We start from the raw sequence: 24944 nt of genomic DNA on the forward strand, positions 1-24944 counted from the left end.
TGCTTACATTTTAATTGTGTTGAAGGTACACAATGTTTCTCTGAGAATGATACCTGGAAGAGGACTGGCTTTAGCTTATTTCTGTTATGAAATCTGTAGCATGTTCTCTATTATTATTATTTTAAGAGTTATGTAGAATAATCAATATTTTGAATGAGGTCTAGGAATTCTTTTCTAGGAGCTGAGCACATCTTAGCTGCGTTCTCCCTATTGCAGAACAGGTTGCAGTTACTGACTGGAGCGCTTGCTTCTAAAAGCTCTTGCCAGGATTCTCATAATCTCAAAAGAGGCTGGATTTTACCCAATTACACTTGTAACACTGGTTTAAAAGCTGCAACTGCTGCTTGCATGTTATACAAGTCATAGTCTATATGACCTTATGGAGCAAAATGCACAAATTGCTCAGATGAACCTGGGTTATTCACTTATTTCAGACAATCATAGAATTACTCAGGTTGGAAGGGACCTCAAGGATCATCAAATCCAACCGCAGCCTAACCATAGTACCCTAACTCTAACAGCCCTCTTCTAAATCATACCTCCAACCACTACATCCAAATGGCTCTTAAACACATCCGGGGATGGTGACTCAACCACCTCATTGAAGCCTATTCCAATGTTTAACCACCCTTTCTGTAAAGAAGTGTTTCCTAACATCCAACCTAAACTTGCCTTGGTGCAGCTTGAGGCTATTTCCCCTTGTCTTGTCACCTGTACCAGTGAGAAGAGACCTACCCCGCACTCACTGTAAGCACCTTTCAGGTATTGAAAGAGAGTAATAAGGTCTCCCTTCAGCTGCCTCTTCCACAGACTAAACAGCCCCAGCTCCCTCAGCCTCTCCTTGTAGGGTTGATTTTTCCAAGCCCTTCGCTAGCCTTGCTGCCCTTCTCTAGATCTGCTCCAGTACCTTCGCATCCTTTCCGTACTGAGGTGCCCAAAACTGAACACAGCACTAGAGGTGAGGCCTCACCAATGCTGAGTACAGGGCCAGGATGACTTCCCTAGTCCTGCTCACCACACCATTCCTGATACAAGCCAGGATGCTATTGGCCTTCTTGGCCACCAAGGCACACTGCTGGCTCATGTTCACCTGACTGTCCATCAGAACATCAAGGTCCCTTTCCACCAGGCAGCTTTCCAGCCACACCTCCCCAAGCCTGTAGGGTTGCCTGGGGTTGTTGTGACCAAAATGCAGGACCCAACACTTGGTCCTATTGAAACTCATGCTGTTAATCTTGGCCCATCGATCCAGTCTGTCCAGGTCCCACTGCAGTGACCTTCTCCCCTCTGGCAGATTAACACTCCCTCCCAGCTTGGTGTTGTCTGCAAACTTACTGAGGGTGCACTCAATCCCCTCATCAAGATAATCAGTGAAGATGTTAAACAGAAGCGGGCCCAGTACTGAGCCTTGGGGGACACTGCTTATGACCAGCCGCCAACTAGATTCAATTCCATTGACCATGACTCTTTGGGCCAAGCCATCCAGCCAGTGCTTTACCCAGCGGAGCGTATGCTCATCCAGACCATGGGCAGCCAGCTTCTCCACCAGAACGTTATGGGGGACAGTGTCAAATTCTTTACGGAAGTCCAGGTAGACCACATCGACAGCCTGACCCTCATCCACTAAGCGGGTCACCTTGTCATAGAATGATATCAGGTTTGTCAGACAAGATCTACCATTCGTAAACCCATGCTGATAGGGCCTGATTCGCTGGTTGACCTTTAATTGGTCCATGATGGTTCCCAAGATTATTTGTTCCATAACCTTCCCGGGCACCGAGGTGAGACTAATAGGCCTGTAGCTACCAGGATTATCTTTCCGGCCCTTTTTGAAGATGGGCGTTACATTTGCCAGTCTCCAATCCACCAGGACATCCCCGGTTAGCCAGGACTGCCAAAAAATGATGGACAGTGGCTTGGCAATCACATCCACCAACTCCCTCAGCACTCTAGGGTGCAATCCATCTGGTCCCATGGACTTATAAGCATCTAGCTTTCGTAGCAGGTCCAAAACTATCTCATCATGAATCATGAAGGGCTTATTCTGTTCCCCATCCCTATCTGCCAGCATGGGGGCTGTGTTCCCAGGGAGTAACAAGTCTTACTATTAAAGACTGAGGCAAAGAAGGCATTAAGTACCTCAGCCTTATCCCTATCCTTGGTGACCATGTTGCCCTCGGCATCCAACAAGGGATGAAGATTCTCCCTAGCCTTCCTTTTACTATTAATGTGTTTATAAATGTGTTTACTGTTTTCCTTTACCTTAGTGGCCAAGCTCAGTTCTAACTGTGCTTTGGCTTTTCTAATTTTCTTCCTGCACAGCTTCACTATATACCTGTAATCCTCATAAGTCATTTGCCCACTCTTCCAGAGACCATAAACTTTCCTTTTGTTCTTGAATTCCAGCCAAAAGTCTCTGTTCAGCCAGCCCGGTCTCCTTGCCCGTCTTCCATGACATGGGGATAGTCAGGTCCTGCACCTTTAAAATAATTTCCTTAAAATATTCCCAGCCTTCCTGGGCTCCCACGCTCTCCAAAACTACCTCCCAAGGGACCCTCCTAAGGATGTTGAAGTCCACCCTCCGGAAGTCCAAGGTGGCAGTTCTCCACCTCTGTGGTTAAACAAGGATAGAGAAATTTAGCATCTCATGATCACTTTGCCCCAGACGGCCTCCAACCTTTACATCCCCCACCAGACCTTTTCTGTTAATAAACAGCAGATCCAGGATATTGCTTCCCCTCGTCGGCTCCCTCACCAGCTGTGTCAGGAAGTTATCTCCCACACACTTTAGGAACCTCTGGGACTGTTCCCTGTCAGCTGTATTATAGTTCCAGCAGATATCCAGTTGAAGTCCCCCACCAGAACAAGAGGGAGTGACCTAGAGACCTCACCCAACTGTTTATAAAGCATCTCGTCCACCTCTTCATCCTGGGTGGGTGGCCTGTAGCAGACTCCCGTAATAATGTCAGTCTTGTTGGCCTTTGCTTTTATTCTGATCCATATGCTCTCAACCCTATCATCAACATTATTAATTTCTACATATTCATAGTCTTTTTTAACATAGAGAGCTACACCACTGCCTTTCCTACCCAGCCTGTCTCTCTTGAAAACCCGGTAGCCCTCCATCACTGCACTCCAGCTGTGGGAGTCGTTCCACCACATTTCCGTGATGAACATCTGAGGTCAGCAATGGAGTTTTCCTTGCCTGACTTCCTAAGAAAAAAAGGTCTGCATGGTCACTTGAGCTGCCTGTGTTGGTGCCTTCCAACAGCTTTTGTGTCTGCTGGCTCGTGCAACAAAACAAATTCCTTTCCTTCTCCTTTGCCATTATGTCTTTTAGCTGAAAGATCTATTTATGACCAGAGAAAATATTTCTTACTCTCTACTGCAGCATATTCTTCAGAGAATGTTTCATATTAAAGCTGCAGCAAATGTAAGTTCTGATTGCTCTTAACGTTCAGACTATTAAATAAGAAACTCCTCATTCTGTGAAAGAAACATTGGTATGATACATTTATGCACTGGAGGTTTCCCTCAGTTCTTTTCATGCTTAAAAAACAAGTTATTCTTCAGCATTTTTCCGTGTTCAAGTGAAATATCCCTTGCAATCTGAAACACTTGAAAAATGATTGAAAATCGAAATGATGACCCATATACAAAACATCTTCCCCTGTTATAACAGTTTCTTACATTACCAGCTATCTGTGGGCTTTTTGCTACTCTAGTCAATTTCTGTATTTCCAAATTATCCTAATCCCTCTTCTCTGCTGTGTGGAAATATTCAGATGGTGAAGAATACTATCCCTTCTAATGAGCAGTAACTCAGGAATATTTCAAAAACTCTTTGAAATATTTGATATTTCTGTGAACTGAGGCATCAGAAGAAAAATATATATTTCTTAAAGAATTCTTTCCTTTCCACTTAGGGAGTGGCTGGCAATGCAAGAAATTTTGTCTTATCAGAATATGCAACTAATGTCTGTGGATGTTAGAAAAGAAGTTTATTTAATTAATGGTTGCAGCCAAACAGTCCAAGTGAGGTGAATATCTCAGTTTTTTTTTGGAGAAAAAGTCCACATTCCTAGAGAACAGATGAGAGAAATACCTGTCAACACTAATACAATTATAGTTGCTCCTGCCTTAGTATTGTGAATGGTACTAGAAAGCTTCCCAGTAACTTTCCAGATTTTTATTTATTTATTTATTTATTTTACGTTATTCTGTGATTGTTTAATGTTGCTGTGTACACTGTATGTGAAAACGAGTGAGCATAGGTACAAGCATCCTAGAGAGATCTTCAGAAGCTACCTGGATGTGGTATTGGGCACTGCTCTGGGTGTCTCAGCTTGAGCAGGGGTTGGGCCAGGTGAACCCAGGTGTCCCTTTCCACCTCAGCCATGCTGCCATTCTGTGAAATTTGGTTGATTCACTTGCTATATATTCATATGAAATGAACAAAATCAGGAATTTTGTCCATGGAGTAAGGGATACTTTACAGTAAGCAAAAAGGTGGTAGAGGGATCTTTATGATAACCCCTCTCTGTGGGTGATCTGAATGTGAGCTCACCTCCTACTGAGAATTAGAAGTTTCCTTAGGCTGCTGGTAAAAGGTTTAATGGATTTAAGAGGGAGAACAAACATGAAGTAGAAATCCATTTAGGGTTACTAAATACATACATACAAAGAAACCTGTGGAAATTTGGGCTGAAAAAGGAGGAGGATACTGAAAAGCAGGCAAAGCAGCCCATTGCAACTGCTTGCAACAGGTAAGCATGCACAGGGCACCAGTAACTGCCCTAACTGTATAGAAAGCATTCATCAACCTTCAAAATTGAGGTAGCGAGGGATCAGATATAACTAACGATTATCCACTCTGTAATTCATGATGTAAGTCCCTGCTTAAGTCCCTTTTAGCAGATGATGAGACAGGTCAGTTACTGCAGTGAGTAATGCTTCTTAGTGCACTTATTTCGAAGTCAGGTAGGTTGTCTGTCACTGCAGATCTGTATCATTCCCTGTGGCTGATGCAGAGCAGAAACTTTTTTGGTCAATCAGTTATAAAAACATTTTCCTGTACTGTCTACTAAGGAAATGTACTGTAAGTCAATGCAAATGGAATAAAAATATTAAGAAGAGATTTCCTGTTTCAGCTAAGGCTCTTGGATTTCATTCAATCTAACACTATAATTTTTTATGATAAAATATGGAGTATTTATGGTTTTTGTTTAAGGAAATTAATATATCCACTATTGCAGAGTCGAGAGAGTGTGGTGTGTGATCTTCTTAGCTGTAGCAACCAAGCTAAAGTTGTAACCACTGCCTGCAATGCAAGGTGACTGGCAGGTCTCTGCACTGGCATTCATGCATCTGGCCACCATGTAAATCATGCTGAGGTTGGAATCAGCAGTGAAGCCTTTGGAAGTGACTGATGGAGCACTATTGCATAGTGCTCCACATTTATCCAAAGTGAAAAATGATAACCACAGAAACTCCCATCCTAAGGGACTATGGTAAGGGCAGAGATGGGAAGATGAGAGGAGAAGGGCAAGGCTCATCCAAAACTTGAGTGACAACCCATGCCTGCTCCTCTTCAGTCACTACCTCCAGTACAGAGCGAAGACCACCCTGCAGATTTGCACCATCAATTATGGCCCAAAGTTGAAGTAAGAGAATGGTTAAACCACCAGCTGCTCCCTCAGCATCCAGCATGATACCTCTGAAAAGGAATAAACATCAGTGAGAGAGATAATGCGGAGGACTCATGTTGAAAAGCTGCAAATACAAAGCCTGAAATAGTTTCTGAATTTAAAATCTTGCTCGCTTGGAAGAACTGAATGTTATGCAGGGCTACTTTTACCAAAATGCAGGAAAAGGCATTATTTAAATGCAGAATTTATGCTGAATGTGTTAAACAAAACCAGTGACTCAGATTTCTGGAGGAAATGTTTTTACACAAATGGTTGATATTCCCTACAAGTGAATATATATATATGGTCAGCAGTTATAAGATAGAATTGCAGCTCTGTACAGTGGAGTTAGCTTTCTTATTGTGGTGTTGTTTTTTTTTTCTTACCATTGTTACACATTGCTTAGCATGAATATATTAAGAGGTGGTAGAGTGTGGGAATATTTCCACACTTTAAAAAAAAAGGGAATTATTTTTAATTATCAGAAGCTAACCCTTAGTTACTTGGTTTGTGAAGATATTTTGGACGTAATAAGCAATGAAGATATAAAAATGACTATAAAAAAGAACAAAATTCACTCATGGAGCAGTGTAACAGGCTGCCCAGGGAGGTTATGGAATCTCCTTCTCTGGAGATATTCAAGACCCATCTAGTTGCTTACCTGTGCACCCTGCTTTAGGGAGCTGCTTCGTAGGGGGATTGGACTTGATGATCTCTGGAGGTCCCTTCCAATCCCTACAGTTCTATGATTCTATGGATGAAAGTAATCAGAACTAACATAATAAGGATCCAGCAACTACTGATGCACGTATATGAATTATACAATATATCTTATTTCCCAACATCACAGGCTCTGAAGCAAAAACGTATAGTTTATGTTAATGAAATTCACTTTAACATTAATGTAGAAGTAAGTTATCTGTGTGGTAACATAACCAGCTTGTCCTGCTGATTATTTTATTTTTCTATATTGGTCCCTCCCCCTCATGGGATGATTTATCTCAATTTCACTGTCATCCTCTTAATGAAGTTAGCCAAGATCCTCCAGTATTAAATTACACAGAGCACACAGGCCGACGACTTGGAGCTCTAAGCTCTTTAAACTGGCAGTTTCTTCTTGGGGCAAACCTCTTTACTAAAGATTTATTTCATCTGCCCTTTGAAACCAGTGAATTACCATCAATTTGAAAGTTCTGCTAAGGCTATTCCCTGGCAAAAGAGAGAAATAGAATCAATCTCTCCTGCGGCTGCAGAGCTGTTACTGGGATATCTGTATCACGCAACCTTTAAAGAAATTGGATTGCAGTCAGGTTCCAGAAACAGATGTATTATTTTTTTAAAACATGACTGCAGTCTGGTTTATGTGAGAGCTGTTTAAAGACTAATTGGGACTAATTGCCCATCTGCCTCAGGAGGAGCTGGGATGTCGGATGGGTGCACTCATGGAGCAGGGAGCAGCAAGGGCTCATTTGGTCAGCACATCTCTGACCAAGGTCATTGTTTTCAGCAATCCTGAAAGGTCTCTGCTGAAGCCCAGGCTGCCCTTAAAGCCTTGGCATTTTCTGAACCATTTTCCAAGATGAAAATAACACTGCAAAAGAAATCAGTAAAGCCACTGATGATATTCCAAGCACTTTAGCAGGGTCTGTTGTGATAGGGCAAGGGAAATGGTTTCAAACTAAAAGAGGGGAGATTTAGATTGAGTATCCTGCCATCATGAGGCTCCAGATTTAGAGCGGATAAACTGCTTTTCCCATACATGCTCTGAACTGAAAATATCTGAAAATGCAGGAGTCTCTAAGATGATGTTGAGGTGCTTGTGTGGCAGCATGCCCTGGCCTTGTTCCTCAGCTTGCTGATCCACAGTAGCCAAAAGTCTGCTCTGTGCAAAGTACAGCAGCAGGCTGGAGACTCAGTCTGAAAACTGCATGGTACCAACTGCAAGTTTGCCTTCTACTCTCAATAGGATGATTCCAATTCCAAAGACAAGGAGGAGTTTTGGATTGTGCGCAGTGATCAGGGGAGTGTGCTGGGTTTAGGAGTAAAAAAGCTCAGATATTTCCTAATGCTTGGTGCAGGCATCAATCAAGTATATCCTGACCCTTCTAAGCTGCAGCATTTTTCGGTCAACACCCCAGACAGAGGAGTTAGCCCAGCCTCTGACTGGCAGCCTATGGCTGGTCTACAGAATTAAAAACTTACTCCTATATTTCTGCAGGAGTGTGTAAAATGTGGGATTCTGGATCGCACTGCAGCACAGTTCTAATGGCTTAAGCCTGCACTGCCTTGGGGTCCCCGGGCTCTCCCTCTCCCAGGCATCTTTCATCTGAAAATCTTTCACTTGGCTCATAAGCAAATGGAAGGATCACAGAGCAGTTGTGTAAGACAGCAAAAGCAGAGTACTGCAGTCAGCCCTACTCACGTGGCCATACATCAGTCTGAGGAACTCCCAGCAGAGGTGGGACAAAGGATGGGATATCCTTGGGGAAACGGATGTGTGCCATCAGATGTGAACTCTTCAGTTCACTGCTCGTTGAGCAGCTTGCCTGAGAAAGCAGAGCTGTGCTGCTCATAGTCTGTTTAAACATAGATTTCCACCTTGTAATGGCAATAATAATAATATTTCTTGAAGTACCAGCTGAATGCCACTGCAAATCCTGCTATTTTCCTCTCTTCAGAAAAGGAAAAAAACCACAAGAATGGATTTTTCAAAGATAAAATGCTGTGATTTTAGAAGGCTATAGCAGTTGTTTTGAATGATAGGCCTCAATTTCATTTTCAGGTATTACAAACAGTGCGGGACTACACATTTTTCACAAAATCATCATCAGTTTAGGTTCTCCTCAGTTTATATGGCAAGTCAATTCAAATGTTGACTGTCTTGCAAGGAGAAGAATCTCTCCTATGATTCTTGAGTATCTTACCTTCCTCGTAAAGGCTATTTCTTTTCTTTCTGTTTTTTTTTTTTTTTTTTTTTCCAGGGCACTTAACTTACCTTCACAGACACAGGTGTTTGAAGTTGTAATTGTCTCTGATTCCTACAAGGAGTGTTCGAGTGGCTCAGAAGTGAGAAGAGAGGTATAGCTCTCTCCTGGCTCTGACAGCTGCAGTTTAGCCTCCCACCTATCCCATCTCTGACAACCTGCTCTGACAGCCCCAGGTTGGTGTTTGTGACCTTGGTTTTGTTTCTGGAACCTGCAGTTTTTTGTCACAGAAACCTCAATGTTGGGCTGTGAAGCTGGAAGAGAGGTAACAAAAGGCAGTTTAAAAGAAACCAGCAGCAGGTAGCAATCCTGATCACCAGACAGGTGTCTGCTGTTTTACAAAGGAACAAAAAAGAAACAAACCAGAAACAGAATGAAGATCCCCCACTTCTATCCTTTACCTACTGTTGTCATTTTTATATCAAAATGAGCTGGATCCCTATGCTAGCATAGAAAGTCAAAAGGAGAAATGCAGAGTTTCACTGGAGTTCAGTCCCCTTTTCAGCAGTTAAAATAGGATTTCTCCATCATTTGACAAACAGAGAAGGTATTTGCAAGTCCTATTAAAATAAAATAAAGTATTTTTGATATTTGAGAACTACATTCTTTTGTCTTTTAGAGAATCTGATCTGCAGGTGAAATAACACTTTGAATACTTAAGGATATTGATGACAACATGCTCAGCTGCCGAGACTGAAAATCTGTTTGCTTTTTTCTTTTTCTTACAGGGGAATTACTGCTTAATTAAAATCCATTTCAAATAAGATCTAAGTATCCCCCCATTGTTTGATAGCTGGTAGTTAGGCTGATAGTGCCCATCACAATTAGAATGAGAAACTGTCGATCTTACAGGTCACTCCCTATTACCCTATCCCTATAACAGGCATTTTCCTGTGTGGATTGAGGATTTATGGCACACAGAATAAAATCTTACACAGTAAGTGTAGGGGAGGGGAGGGAGCACCCAGAGAATACTTTCTGGAATATTAATTAAGAATTTTCTACATCGGAATACCTTTTCTGCTCCTTGACATTGTATATTGAAATACCATGTGATATTTAGAATCATTTTTTTTCTTTTGAATATTTATCACAATCTTGAATTTTTAATGTGTTCTAAAGATACAAAAAAATTGTAAATCTTCCAGATGAATGTGTTCCCCAAACAAAACTTTAAATTATTTATTCATTTTGACACAATTGAGCTATCCTCTGGAATGGTCCCCGTTTCCAACCCTTATCTATAAGTTTCACTGAGAAGTGAAAGATGGTTATTGTTTTGTTTTGTTTTATTTTATTTTGTGGGTTTTGTTTTGTTTCAGTTTTGGAAACCCTAGAAACTAGATTGGAAAAAGCAAGTGGGAAAAGAGCCTTCAGTGATAAGGATGAAGGATACTACTCTACCATTAGTGAGAATTATGTGCCCAAGTCAATGATATATATCTGGACAGAAAGAGTTGGGGAAAAAAATGGCAGGAATTTAGTCAGTGAACGAATCAATGCACTTGCACTATTTCTAGTAGAAGCTGAGAACCTCTGGAAATGGCAAGAGAGACATTTGAGAGGTGTGTTTCATCCATCTAGCATGTTCTAAAGACCTGAAATCTGCATTTTTTTGTGACTTTCACGGTGTCAGGAAAGTTGCTACATTACCCTTGAGAAGAAAAAAACATCCCCTACAAGCAGAGGCCAGCAGAACTTCCCAGAAGTTGTCTAAGGGCCTCTTGCTGGAGGAAAAAAAGTCTGAAACAATTGAGGTACTGTAAAAACATAAATTAAAATTTGTTCTGAAAGCACAGTGCTACTGTAATTGTCTTCATAATTGATATCTTATGACTGATGTATTAAAGAAGTAAGTATTTCCCTGAATGATGGCTTGTGAAGTAATTTTTCTCCTAAGTGGATTCCCCAGGGTCCATTAATATAGGAGCTCCCACTGCTGTCTTTCCTTGAGCTGGGGTATGTGAACAGTCTATGCAGCCAACTATTTCACAGACTTTGAGAGAGCTTAATTTGCCTGGAATTGATAGATCTTTGTCAAAACTGTATGTTAACAGACAGGAGACTTGATAGTTATGAGACTTCAACATAACTTCAAAAAATATTTAAATAGAGACTTCTCTCTCTGCCTTTGAAATCAGATCCAAACCCCACCACATTTGGACATGGATAAATAAGAAATCTCGCTCCTGTCCAGTCGTGCTTCCTGAGTTATTAAAAACTTGCACAGTTTTGTCCATACATACATACATATATATATATATATATATATACTTCTGTTGAAAAGACTTCACCTTCCCATTTCTCTCTGAGGGCTAGAGACCAGAAAGCTCCCTAACCGCGCATTTACAAAAGCCTTAAGCTGAACATTTCTTTTGATGCAACCTCCTAAATGTTTCTGGTGATAGAATCTCTTCATCTAATTTCTGGCTCTGCCAGTAATGCCATTTATAAGTAAGCATTATAAAAGTATGTATTTTATCTAGCTTGTGACGTTTTAATGTGATCTGAGAGTCACAAAAGGTTGACCAGCCACCCTCTGAAAATAAAGGCCTTGGAGAAATGACAAATGAGCCACTCAGATTCAATCATCGTTTTGGAATTTTTAGTTTGTGTCCATATTGAAATAATAATTTTAAAAAGTGCTGAAAAAAATGATAAGACTGTTAGACAGGAAAAATATCTGTGAATATGGCAGGACTTAGACTGCTGTAGCTGCCAGCAGGTAAACTCCCACACTGGACTGCTGCCTCAGCTCCAGCTGAGGTTCTTCTGTAGGCAACAATTGCCTACGTCTTCTATGGAAATTCACAAAGCAGTGGATATGCATCATCTCCAAGAAACTGGTCTGTTACTAGGTGTATGAATATAGTAGAAAGAGACTACTGTACACTTTCAATTTTAGAACATCAGGATACAATATATGGAAGGGATTGAGAAGGCTTCCAACACCAGCTGTTTAAACACAAAAATACAGGACAATTTCCAAATCCTGATTGCCTTAAGTATCTCTTTCTCTAATATGAGATGTGTAAATATTTTTCATGAGCAAAAGATTAAGGTACAGTTAAATATTAACAACCATCTGTGTTCTAATGCTTGCAGGTCAGAACAAGAGGAATCTAGTTTAATTCCTTGGCTTCTGGAAGGAAGGATAGCAACTACTGAAATTCTTCATCTGTGCATAAACCATAGACACATGAGAAGATCAAATTGTAATTGTGAAATGTTATACAGAGTCCTTCTAAAGGGTCGAAGCAGAGCATCTGGACAGTGTAGTGTTCAGCAGCATGAAACTGTGACTTTGTAAGTTGATTTCACACACCCTGTGGGGTGGCATGGGATGGCACAAATGCTTTAGGTAGAAAAACAGAGTTGAGTTCACAGTGCATTTGGGTATCACTCAGCACAGCGGGAATAATTTGTGTTACCAGTGCTTTGGTTTATTTGTTAGCAAGATTATCAAGTTATCTCTAGTGAAGGCTGTAGGCTAGGTTTTCAGGTCAAAGTATTCTGCAATGCCATCAGCACGTGGTGATTTCCTTGCAATTAGGGAGCTGAGGGATAATGTGTCAGGGATTGTGCTGTTTGTTCACAGTACTCCTTCTCACCCTGTGCTCTCTTGGTTGACCAGTTCCAAGCCTTTAATGCTATGACAGAGGGGAAAAACCTCATGATTTGGGTGTCAGCAGAGAAACACATTCCTTTAACCAAGCAGCACAAGAAATAGCACCAGGTGATTCCCCAGTTATTATTATTGCCAAACATATGGACTGAAAGGAATTTATGTTGTTTTTCTCCCTGTAGACTGTTAACATTTGGGAATCCATAAGGCTTGTCTTGGAAAAAAATGCTTAGGTATACAATACCATTTAATTTGAACCCATGTCATGGGAGGACACAGAGAACAGAAGAAAAAAAAGTAGGGCTGCTTTTGCAGAAAGGAATATAGTAGGGTTTTCATTAGCTGAAGAAATGGAAGAGATGTTTATAGAGCTGGAGGTAATAAAAGATACCTAGGAACAGAGACAGCTATTCAGGTCTAATGTTTAGAGAAACAGTTATACCTACAATACTGTGTAACTATTAAACATGCATTGTCCCTTAATGCTGCCAGTAAAACTTAGCATTATCTGCTCCTTAACTTATGTAACAAGGTAATGAAAGCTGCTCATGTGTTCTTTTGAAGTATGGTGTGACTGAATTTGGTCAGGTAAAAATGAATGTCATTAACTATCTAAGGACTAATGTGGTACCAAACACTGGTGGCTTCATCCAGGGACCATAGCCAGAATTTGAATTACTTTGAGAGAGAAATTCCAGTAAAACCTTGATGTTTACATTACCTGACTGCGGAGAACATCAAAAGAAATTCGTGACTTGTGTGATTACAATTGATCCTACTGGTATTTTCCACATGGCAATGCAATGGCAAATCTTTCTGCTTTCTTTTGTTTTCCCACAGGTTTCATAGTTGTTGTATCCATGGAGAAAGAGAAAGGGGCATATCTCCAAGTAACTTTGGTCACATCTCACAATGGATAAGTTTGTAAGCAGAATGACATGTAATGTGAAGTTTCTCCCCAGTATTTAATCAGAAACCAAATTTGTGATCTAGCTGTTGCACACAAATGGCATCATTTAAATTCCTTTAAATGCTCAACTGAAAGACATTTCAGAGGTTTCCAGTTTTTCCTTCTCTAAATATTTTAAGAGACTCTTTCTGGTTAAAAATGTGTTCTTCATGAAAGCCTGCTCATAGCTTTATTACTAAATCATAGAAACACAGAATCGTAGAATATCCCACGTTGGAAGTGATCCACAAGGATCATCAAGTCCAACTCCTGGCTCCACACAGAACAACCCAAAATTCAAACCCTACATTTGAAAGTGTTGCTCAAATGCTGCTTGAATTCCAGCAGCTTGGGGCTGTGACAACTGGCGTGGAGAACCTGTTCCAAGGCCCGACCATCTTCTTGAGGAGGAAACTTTCCCTAATATCCAGCATGAGCCCTCCCTGACTCAGCTCCATGACATTGCCTTGGGCCCCCTGGTAGAGACAGAAATGAGTCTCTGGGATAAAAATTCCCTTTAACATTTTATGGGCTACTGATTATGTGAATACAGAGGCCATTCTACAATGTGCTTAACACAGAGCATAAATCTTTGCTAACTCCTCTATAGAAAGCTAGTGAATATTTGTAACTTTCATTAAATGAGCAGGGATACTGCTCAACAAGGCTGATGCTGGTTACTTACTGTTTATTAAACATAAAGCTGAGGCACCTCAATTTATGTTGAAATTCAGTGTTGGTGCTTGGATCTTCCCCAGGGCAGCATCACAGTGTGGTCACCAAGGCCAGATATCCAGCCTTACAGGTCTCTGTTAGGGTCCCAGGTCACAAACTTCAAGGAACACACAGATAGATAGAGGATGAGATTACTAACTGTTTCACAAATATGGTCTTTATTTCCAGCAGAGGGGGTGTTATCCTCTCTGGGTGGGTGCAGACACAGTGAGTGTGCCCTGGGCATTTGGGGTCAGTCCAACTGCAAAGCCTTACTACTGTGGCTGTCTGAGACCTGATGTTTTCAGCACCATTTCTGGGAAATAACTGTTCAGGACTTGATTAGTTGAAGATATTTGGACTCAGTCCTGGAAATGACAGTGCTGAATGATTCAAGTCCAACAATTTCAGTAGGCAATGAGAACAAACAACAGCACACAGAAGTAGCAGAATAAAGCAATGAGAAAGGGACAGCCAATTAGGAGAGTAAAAGCTATTTAAAAACAAAAACAGAGAATGGCTGGAGCTGAAAAGGAATTTTCGAACATCATCTAGTATTTGTATGAACAAGAGCTCCATACAAATGTGTGGATACCCCAGCATGGACATCATCCCTAGTTCTAGCATGGAAATCCTCACAAGCCTCTGTTGAAAAGGCTTTTCCTACAGTTACCTTGAAAAGCAGTCCAGAAACATTTATCTTAGAGGGAAGAGCTAGGTGCAAATGGTGGTAGGTAATTGTATTTCACAAAACTGTGGAAAACATGCCTGAATTATAGAAAGAAACAAACTGAAAGAGAAAAAATTTAACTCCCGCTTATTTTTATTATTGTTATTTTTTCCCCTTGAAGTGCTTCTCAAAGCAGTGTGTAGGAAGATCAGATGAAATACAGAAGGACAAAGCCCACCAAGCTCTGTGCAGCCATGTCTGGTGATGTGTTTCATCTCAACTACCTTCATGCACCAGCTTCTATGGGCGTTGCTGACTGGTCTGACAAAACAGAAGCATCCCAGTTGTTTCCCAGTAAAGGTGGATTTTTCTCTCATTCAGAAATTGAGTTTTTATATCCATGTCAGTGTCTGTACTAGTAAATAAGCGCTTATTCATGGAGAAAGTAGTTATTTTGCACACTTCATTTATGTGGACACACTGAGATAGAAGATATATGATACACCACAGACCAGTGAATTCCCACTGCTTGCAAAACAGTTCGGGTAGCAAACTGCCTTTTAATTTGCGATTGTGAATATTTTGTGTCTCACACATCAATCTCTACTTCCGGAAGAAGAAAAAACAAATTTCTCATAAAAACTGTACCAAGTATTCCTTTCTTTTAGCAAGATGCTGGGAAATATTAGCAAGTTGTTAATGTGGCTGTCCTTTTCTTTAATCACAGATCACAGAATGTCAGCGATTCCAAGGAACCATGAAGGATCATCTAGTCTAATCCCTCTGCCAGAGCAGGAATACTTTAATTGGAGTGTGTCCAGGTAAATTTTGAATGTCTCCAGAGAAGGAGACTCCACAACCTCTCTGTGCAGCCCATTCCAGTGTCCTGTCACCCACACCGTAAAGAAGGTTTTTCTTATATTTATGTGGAACCTCCTGTGTTCCAGCCTGCATCCATTGCTTCTTGTCCTATCACTGGATGTCGCTGAGAAGAGCCTGGCTCCATCCTCTAGACATGCACCCTTTACATATTTATAAGCATTACGTAATCTTTTGTTTTGCTCTGGGATTTTTCTCCCTCAAATGATTATCTATTTCAAGGGTGGGATTTCTAAATCAGACATTCACATTTTTGGTCTGTGGGACTCTGCCTGTCACAGCAAGCTGTGGTTTGCAGACCTTGGAGACTTTAAGATTTGAGGTAGCCTAATGGTGGTGATGGGTTGGTGGTTGGACTAGATGACCCTAGTGGTCTTTTCCAACCTTAATGATTCAATTCTAAGTGGCATAAATCCACACCCAGATAATTATTTCTTTGCAGAGGTGTTGCACTGAATCCCTTTGGTGAAAAACACAGGCAACCAAGCCGTGGGGGAGGAAAAGGACGGGGCGCCCAGCCTCATAAAATACTCAGCGCAAACAGCTCGTTGGACAGGTGATGAGGGCGATGTGAAGGTATCACAAACCGGCTTTACGGAAATAAGGCTAGGAAACCCCGCCGGGGCTCCCCGGGTGGTGCAATGCCGCCATCTGGCGGCCTCCCGCCGCCTCCTCCCGCTTGGCTCCGCTCGTTCCGCTGCTCCGCGCCGCCTCAGCCCGCAGCCTGTTCCCTGCCCCCGCCTGAGGGGGGGCTGCGCCAGGCTGAGAGCGGCGCTGCCAGCAGGGGGCTGTAGAGTAACGAGGGCTAAGAACGGAGAGACCCAGAGCGCCCTGCCTGCCTCAGTCACGACGTCGTTCTGTGAAGAGACCCTTTAGCTATGTAGATGTTTACTGCATCATCTGCATTTTTTTAAAAATTCATCACTTTTCCCCCTCCATACAGAGAGCCCTTCATCCACCTTCCATCCTCCTCCTGCCTGAGATGGCTTAGGGATACCATCTCTGGATTTGGGGATCCTATCTGCACAGCAACCTTTGCTGAAGTTTGTATATTCCACACTACACCGTTCCTTTAGGAATGGTGGATTTTGAGACAAGGGTGTATTATGCAGTGCAAGGATGAGCCCAAACACATCATTCGCCTTTCTCGAAGCCAGTAGGGAAAAAGGAAAAACTAAGAACTGACAGGGTTTCTCTTTCATTCTTTTGTGGAACTCGTTATTGTAATCATTGGGCGTGCTTAAAAGTGAGGGGAGGGGTGGAGGGGTAGAGAGGGAGGATCCAGAGGCAGGAAGCATGAACTTATTAATTAACTTGTGGAAAAAAGAAGAAGTGGGGGGCACCTTTAGTAGTCCTCTGTCCACAAGGATCAATATAAACAAATCAGATGTATGCTCTCAAAACTCATTTCCATCACTTACAGACGGAAGAGCAGCAGAGAAAAGATGATTTCTAGGGCTGGACCAGCCATTCATGGGCTAGGACAGGAGCGGATAGAAATTTTCATACAGATCCTGCAGGACATGGTCACTTCATGCCCTGCCGTCCCACCTCCACTGCCTGTCACTGATACAAACCTTGTCCTGAGCCAGGGGATGCCAGGGATGCTGTCCCTGTGTGCTCCCTTATGTCCCCACTGACCCCTATCACTATCTCCAAACCCATCCGCACCTAATCTCTCCTAACACCTTCTTTAATCTCATCTAAATAGCTGCTGGCAAACCCTCTAATTCTGCTTGTTAATGCTCCAGCCTCTCTGCTCACACTCCCTGCTAACACAAAGCTGGCTCCTTTTACAGATGAAAGAGCCTTATTGCCAGGCCACAAGTCACACGTCTCCAGGCGTGGTGGGAATTAATGGCCTCCAGATAAAGAAGGAGGTGGGATTTAGTGGCATGGCAGGGAAGAAGTGCTTGGGTAAGAGACAGATTTTCTGTTGCTGAAATAAATCCTGTACATATGTGGAAGAAGATGATATCCAAATCTAGATTTACAGAATACTTAAACATGCAGTGCTTCTGCAAGTTTTGAGGCATTGGCTGGGGAACAAGACTAAATCAACAAAGCCCCAGCTAGCAGAGTAAATTAGGGAAACAAAGCACAACACAAACATCTTCTCTCCTCCTCCACCGCCCCCTCTAAACCCTCCATTTTGGCATGTTTCAGCACTGTCTAAACTTTCTCCTGTGATTATTTCAGATACAGTTAGTATGCCTCAGCTTGCCCACAGGGTAAAGTTGCTCCACACTGAAGCAGAGAGCCCACCACAGAGTGAGCACAGCACCTCCTGCTGTTTGTAGAGATGCTGAAACCTGCCCTTCAGCATTCTTCTGTGAACATTAATCAGAATTCTCTTTTGTCAGACATCTTGCTTTATGTTCCAGTGAAACTTCTGTTGGACGTGGCACATTCCTCTGCTAGTCACCTCTCCAGTGCTGCTCAGCAGCCTTCAGAAGCTGTGAGAGAAGAAGAGATGGGAGTGCAACAGATACACAAATGACTTAATGGTACAGACATAGTTTCAAGAAATAAGCTATTCTTTTTATTGGTGCCCTTCGCTAATTTTATAAAAACAAATGATATAAGAGTACTGTTTGGTATTCCAACTGGTAAGATTTTCATGTCCATATTCATTTTTTAATATTGTATGCTTCAACAATAAATTTTTGGGATGTTAAATGTTTGATTCATTGTGAAGATAACTTTTATAGTTATTTGCATCCTCATACTTCTAATTCTATGGAACAATATTACAATATTAGTATTATTTTGGTTTAGATTTTTTTAGAGTGAATTTTAGATGCAGTCAAGAAGTGAGTCCTGTTTCCCACCCCCAAAACCTGAAAGATCAAAATCTTTTGTTATTGAAAGTCTTCATGTCTGGTAAAGAAACCTTAAGTTAATTTAATGAAAAACTATTTCAGATAAAACAGCAACAGCAGTAACAAATCTCAGACATCCATTTCCATGACTGGGTCAATTACTTGCAAAAAATCTAATTAACACACAGTGTTGTCTCTCTAACTCCTGCTCCTGTCTTTGGTCTTTTAATTGCCTGTGAAGAAGTATTTACACAGAGCAGCAGCAATGTTTGAAAGAAAAGACACCAATTCACTCCTCTAAGTCTACTGAGGTAAATGGCAGTTCAAGTCACCACATACCGCTAATGAGTTCAGTTATTGATGAGATCCCAGCTGCCTAGCAGTGCTCTTTTTTGCAGTCTATACAGTGCTGTGATTTTACAGACCAACTCCAGTACAGAAGGAAAACTTCTCCTGCTCCAACCTGACATGTGTAATGCTCTTTGCATGGTTACATTGCTCCCTGGTTAGGATGGCATGTACAAAGCAAACTGCTCCGTTACTGCTTCATGTTCCATTTACTGTGCTTCAGCATTTTTTTTCAAAACTTACTCAAATAAGTTAACATTATTTTTAGGCTGCTGTGGAAATCTTGTTGCATCAAAGAATCATACAGTGGTTTGAGTTGAAAGGGACCCTTAAAGGTCATCTATCCCAACTCCCCTGCAATGCACAGCTAGATTGGTTTGCTCAGAGCCCCGTCCAGCCTGACTTTGAGTGTTTCCAGGGACAACTGGGCAATCTGTTCCACCCCCTCGCTACCCTTATGGTAAAAAAAAAAAACTTTTTCTTTATATCCAATCTGAATCTCCCCTCTTTTAGTTGGAAATAATTTCCCTTTATCCTATCACAAGGATAGAAAGTCTGTCCCCTTCTTTCCTACACTCTCCCTTTAGATACTGGAAGGCCACTATCAGGTCATCTCAGAGCTTTCTCTTCTCCAGGCTGAACAGGCACAGCTCTCTCAGCCTGTCCTTTCCATCCCATGGATCATTTCTGTGGCCCTCCTTTGGATGCAATCCTCTCTTCTGTTTTGAGGACTCCACATCTGGATGCAGTGCTCCAGTGAGGTCTCATCAGTGCCGAGCGAGGGGCAGGATAATTAAGATGTCAAAATGGATCACCTTAGTGATTTCTCATAACAAACAATTCCGTCTCTTAAAATACACTTTTCATTGGTGACAAAGTACATTTCTCTCAGCAGTCTGTTATAAAAGGTGAAAGCAACACTTAGGCATTAGAATTTTTCACATTCGATTGGTCTTTTAAAAATATACTGTAGATAATTTCACTGGAAATTATTAGTGAGTGTGTGACAGAGGGCAGCAAAGCTCCCTACAGCACCAACTCACACTGAGGCTTCTGCTGCGTGCAGCCTTCCTGAGATCTGCAGGAGCTGTCTCAGCATCACTGAGAATCAGATTTTGCTTTGTTGCTACAGGGTAGTAGTACACTTGATGGGAAGTCAGTAAATCAGAGTGGGGCCCTGGGAATCAGCTTTCAACATGACACAAGCATCCCTGCATCAGCTGGGCACCGGCATTTGCTCAGCCCTTGAGAGGAGCAAAAAAATTTTGGTGAAATGGGGAAAAGGGCAGTCTGAAGGCTATGCACATCTTTCTGCAGTCTATCTGCAGGTTGGTCTAGTCCTGCAGTAACCCTGTAGGTTCACCAAAACTGTGCTTAAGTTCCTTCCTCATCACTTATTTTCCTTTGCACCTCCATGATGTATCGGCAGGATCTTGACCATGGCGTCCTATGGGAATCCTGGCTTCTGTCTGGTTTCATGGACCAAACTGATCTGGTCAAAGTTCAAAGAAACGTTTAAACTCCAGTTCTCATTTTAACTGCCTGCTTAAATCACGGCAGGTTCATCCAGCACTACAATTAACTCTGTAAATTAACAGAGCTAATCTTCCGTGAGGGTAAACTCATTAAAACATCTGTTGCAAAATCTGGCAATGAAGAGAAAATAGATGCTATAAATATTTGATAGAAAAAATGTAAAGACATTCATTTACACTTCTGCATGCAATTCACGTTAATTTCAGTAGTACCTCAAGGATTTGGAGGCTGGATGAGGCCACTGGCACTGTTTTTATTGGGAGCCGTTCCCCAGAAACCATTTTCAGACTCAGTTTTCTGGATCAGCAAATGCATGGCAATGAACAAACACACAGTAACACAATACATGCAGCCCCGTGTGAATCATTTTTCACAGCAAGCAAGCACTAAGGTTTGAGGAGATTATTTATATCAGAGGGAAAGGGCATTTCTATAAATAATTAGAAATAGGAAATCTGAAATCCTTATTGAAAAACGTGTCTGTGTGATGCAATCAGTGCTTGCTGCTATCAAAGATTTTCAGAGACAGATTTCAAAAGCAATGTGCATGTTTCATTCTCCTTCATCCATGTGAAAAAGCCTGGGACTCCTAAGGTGGTGGGTTAGAGCAGAAGCCAGTTGTAATTATGTAAATAGTCATCACTGAGACATGGTGCCAAGTTAGCTTTACACAGAGAACCCTGAGACAAAAATAGCCAGGAAAACTGTAATTTCCCAGCAGCAGCTAATTCCTTCTCTAATGCTCATTAATGGCACTGCTGGGATGGGATTCACATGTTGGGCAGCTCTACATGTGGACCCACAAGCTCCTTGGTTTCTGCTGCAGTGCTGACCAAACGCAGTGGATGAGGGGTGTTCCTCAATGGGATGAGGGCACTGGAGGAGCATCAAGGAGGGAGGCAGGGAGATTCCCAGCCCTGGGATGGAGTCTCCACCTTAGGCACATCCTGTCTGGGTATTAGGATGCAGCATCCCTGCCTCTCTGTATAACAAAATTGTGAGCAAGGCATTCTGGTCCAGAGCAAGCCTGCAAGCTGCGTGGAATAAGCATGGCCGTGCCAGCTCTGGACTCAGAACATCAGTGACATAGAAAGCAGTGAATTGTAAGGACAAGCCCATCCATTCTAGCAGAGAATGTCTGTAAATCCACTGAGCGGATGGCACCTTTGTGCTACATGTTTGTATGATGTTCAGGGCCAGATACTCAGCTGGTTTAAATCAGTCTAACTAACTGCCTTGGCATTTGTAGAGCCACCTCGATTTACAGCAAATGATGCTACAGTCCATTATCAGCAAGTAATCACCATCTGAGAGTGGAATTTCAGCCAGAGGAAAGCCCAAGTGATTTATATGACAATTAGAGCTTCCTCAGAGCAACAATGGCCACATGAAGCCTAGTTTCCCTCTCACATCATGTATATTGCACCCATTGCTCTGCCTCAGCTGTCTTCTACCATCATGAGCACTTTTCTTCTAATCTCCGAGTCTCCCTTTATGTTTCTCCTATTGCTCTCTCAGGGGGTGGCATGGTTGTGACTGCAGTGCTGCACAGTCCATCTCAGATGCCTCCCACCATTCTAGAGATCCTGTCCAAGGTCTGAAAGGATCATGTAGAAGTTTCCCTTGGGTTATATCACTTTAAATTTGGTACAAGATGAAGTTAAAGGCACAGAAACACCATATAGGTGTGATATCTGGGCACTGAGGCAATTTGTAGAGCTAGTGCTTGTTGTACTTAGATGGCTATAAAAGGTTCTTACTGTTCGGGCTGGAAAGTGGAAGAATCACAGTTCAGAGCTCAAGGCTCACATTTGTTTTCCTCATACTGTTTTCAGTACTGCAAACTATTACTGCATTTACTGTGATATCTATCCCTCTCTATATTTATTTGCCCCTTTTAGGCTTGCTAGTAACCTCTGATATGCTTGCACACTCCAGCAGCTTATCAATCAGGACATCAAAGAAGAAAAAGATAAGGAGTTTCACAAGGATGTTATATGCGTTTATACTAATTAAACATAGCTTAATCACTTATCTTTGCTGTTACAACATTTATCTTTAGATAAGAATCTACTGAGTCATGCAGGCTATTTTCCTCAATAAACACGATGAGCTCTATGTTAACCTGTAAAGGATGGGAAAGCAGATTGTGCTACCTCATTTGCCACTGCGGGGGCAACAAGCTCCACCTGGGCCCACTCATCTCCTTACCACTCTCAGCTGCAGGAGAGCAGTGTTGTAAACCATGATTTCTGTCTCAGCTAGATTAGCTGGTAAGAACTTGGGGGTAATTCAGGAAGAAGCTGTACCTTAAGGACTGGAAAGCACAGGCACCAGGAAAAGGTACTGTGGTTGTTGGTAGTGGTCTTAGAGTACCTGCTGTGGTTGTGGAGGCTATGCTGTCTTTTGGGAATAGGGCATTTTTGATGTACTTTTTTTTTTTTTTTTTTTTGTGAACTGGGCTGACTCCTTTCTTCTGGTTATTCACCTTGATTTCCTACCTTTCATTAGGCTTTCTCTCTTACTTTTCTAAGTGAGCCCTAGAGCAAAGACTTAAAAAGGAGAAAACAAAACAAACAAAAGAACTAACAACCTGATACTTGAGCACCATAACTCTTCTTGTTCTATTTCTTGTTGTTCCTGTGCTTGTCCTCTACTGGCTCAGGTATTTAAAACTTAACAGTTCTTTATGGATAAGGGCTGGGTTGTTTGTGTGTTGCCAGAACAGTAGCTTGTCTTCAGGCATAGTTTTAATATGTATAAGCAATGATGATGTTATTTCATTTACTCTATAATTCATTACTGTTATCCCTTCTATACCAAATAACTACTTGACCTCTAGATAATGAAGTAAACAACATATGAAGTTGTTTCCTCTCATTATGTTTATAAAACATCAGAAATATGGAATCATTCAAATTATCCTAAACTTGAAGTTCCGTAAATGAGGCTTACATCAAGCTTAAGCAAGGAGGAAATCTCTAATTCCATCATTACGAATTAATCAAATAAGGAAAAAAACACAGAAGGAAATTATCATCCAAATGTTTACTACTTCTGGAAATGTACAATTAAGGGCTGCTGCTAAGTGGTGTATTGCCTCCTATTACACGGGAGGGAGAAGAGGGATTTTCTTGGGAAACAATAGTATCTACCAAAAGCAAACCTTATATTAATTTTAGTGCCTCTGTGTTAGTGGCTGTTTTAATCCTTGTTTTTTGTAGTTCTGAAAAGCCTAATGTTTCTTAATAAAACAGCATTTATCTATTTGAAATATCACTAGTCACATATTCCAATGAAAGATTAGAAGAAAAACTGAAGTGTGGGAATTTATCTGTACTTTTTAATGCCAAAGTGTACCCATATATCATAATTTTGCTGAGTATTACACTTTCCATCTTATCAAATAATGAGCACTTGCTCATTTGATAATGAAATTTGAAGTCCGCATCTTTAGATGGATTTGCTTTTAGGGAACTGTAGTGCTTTGTCATTTGCTTGTCTCTTAGTGTACTTATGTTATGACTTGGAGGTACCACTGACAGCAGTAGGGGAGCAGACCTTCTGGGGCACATTCAACTTCCTTCTCTTTCACATGTGCAATGTTAGAGCTATGCTATGGTAGGAATGTGAGACTGCTACGTCTGTAGATAAGTGATGACTACGTCTTGTAAAAACTTCTGGATGTGTGCTTAGGATGAGAGTTTGTCATGGCCTTCTACAATCTGTGATAGGAGTCCTCTTGTTGACTTTCGGTATGAGCTACTACTGGTCATCCTGATATAATTTAATGCAAACTTGCCTTTTGTCTTCTGATTATTTTATTAATATGATCCGTTTTTTTTGTAGCATTACTTATGAACAAATAAGTTATGTTTTTGCTGCTTGTTTTCTGAACTTCTGATTCACTTCAACCATAAGAATCTCTGCACTAGCAGTAGGAGTCACTGACATTGAACAAGTACAGGAATCCCCATGAGAAAAGCATTGCCCTCCCAGACTGCTGAGGTGAAACAGGCTGGGAGAGAGGAAAACTTGCATTGGTGTGAGAAAAGAATGACTCAGACTAAAGTAGCAGTTCCTCTTTGTTATTCTTCAGTGTCTTCTCCCCTGAAGTCAGGAAAAAGGTATGCTTAAAAAAAAAAAAAAAAGCACAATATGGCTTTGGAAGCTCTTGGTGGCAGTGAAGTGTCACAAATACCTTGGTGCAGAAATTGCAATTGAATTCTGCAGGACAAATTCAGAGCATGGGGACACGGGACTTGAATCACCTTGTGTTGCTAAAGACTCCAGCTGTTACTCCTATGTGTTATTTACAGCTCCTGCCTCCAAATATCACCCTGGGCGTTTGTCTGTGGATTGTTTGTCTGCAGAGTTTGTTTGAATACAGGGTTCAATAATTATAGCGACTGAAATAAAAGTATGTTATAGTGAAATCTCTTCAACTTCTTTGTGTGAAGTTACAACAGCTCACCTTTTTGAATTAGTGTTCAAGCTGTTCAAATTTTCCTGATAATTCACAGCCTGGAGATAGATGCTTGGAACATGTTTCCCCCCAACCTTTCTCTGTGGAGTTGCAGGTGTTTTGTAAAGTTAATACACCATCACTTGGAATTCAGGCAAGCTATGACTAACTTTGTGCCGTTCAGGAAAATCATAGAATACCCTGAGTTGGAAGAGATGCATAAGGACCACTGAGTCCAACTTCTGCCTCCACATAGCACCACCCA

Source organism: Phasianus colchicus, chromosome 3, assembly GCF_987193195.1.
Source record: "Phasianus colchicus chromosome 3, bPhaCol1.hap1.1, whole genome shotgun sequence".
NCBI classification, from domain to species: Eukaryota; Metazoa; Chordata; class Aves; order Galliformes; family Phasianidae; genus Phasianus; species Phasianus colchicus.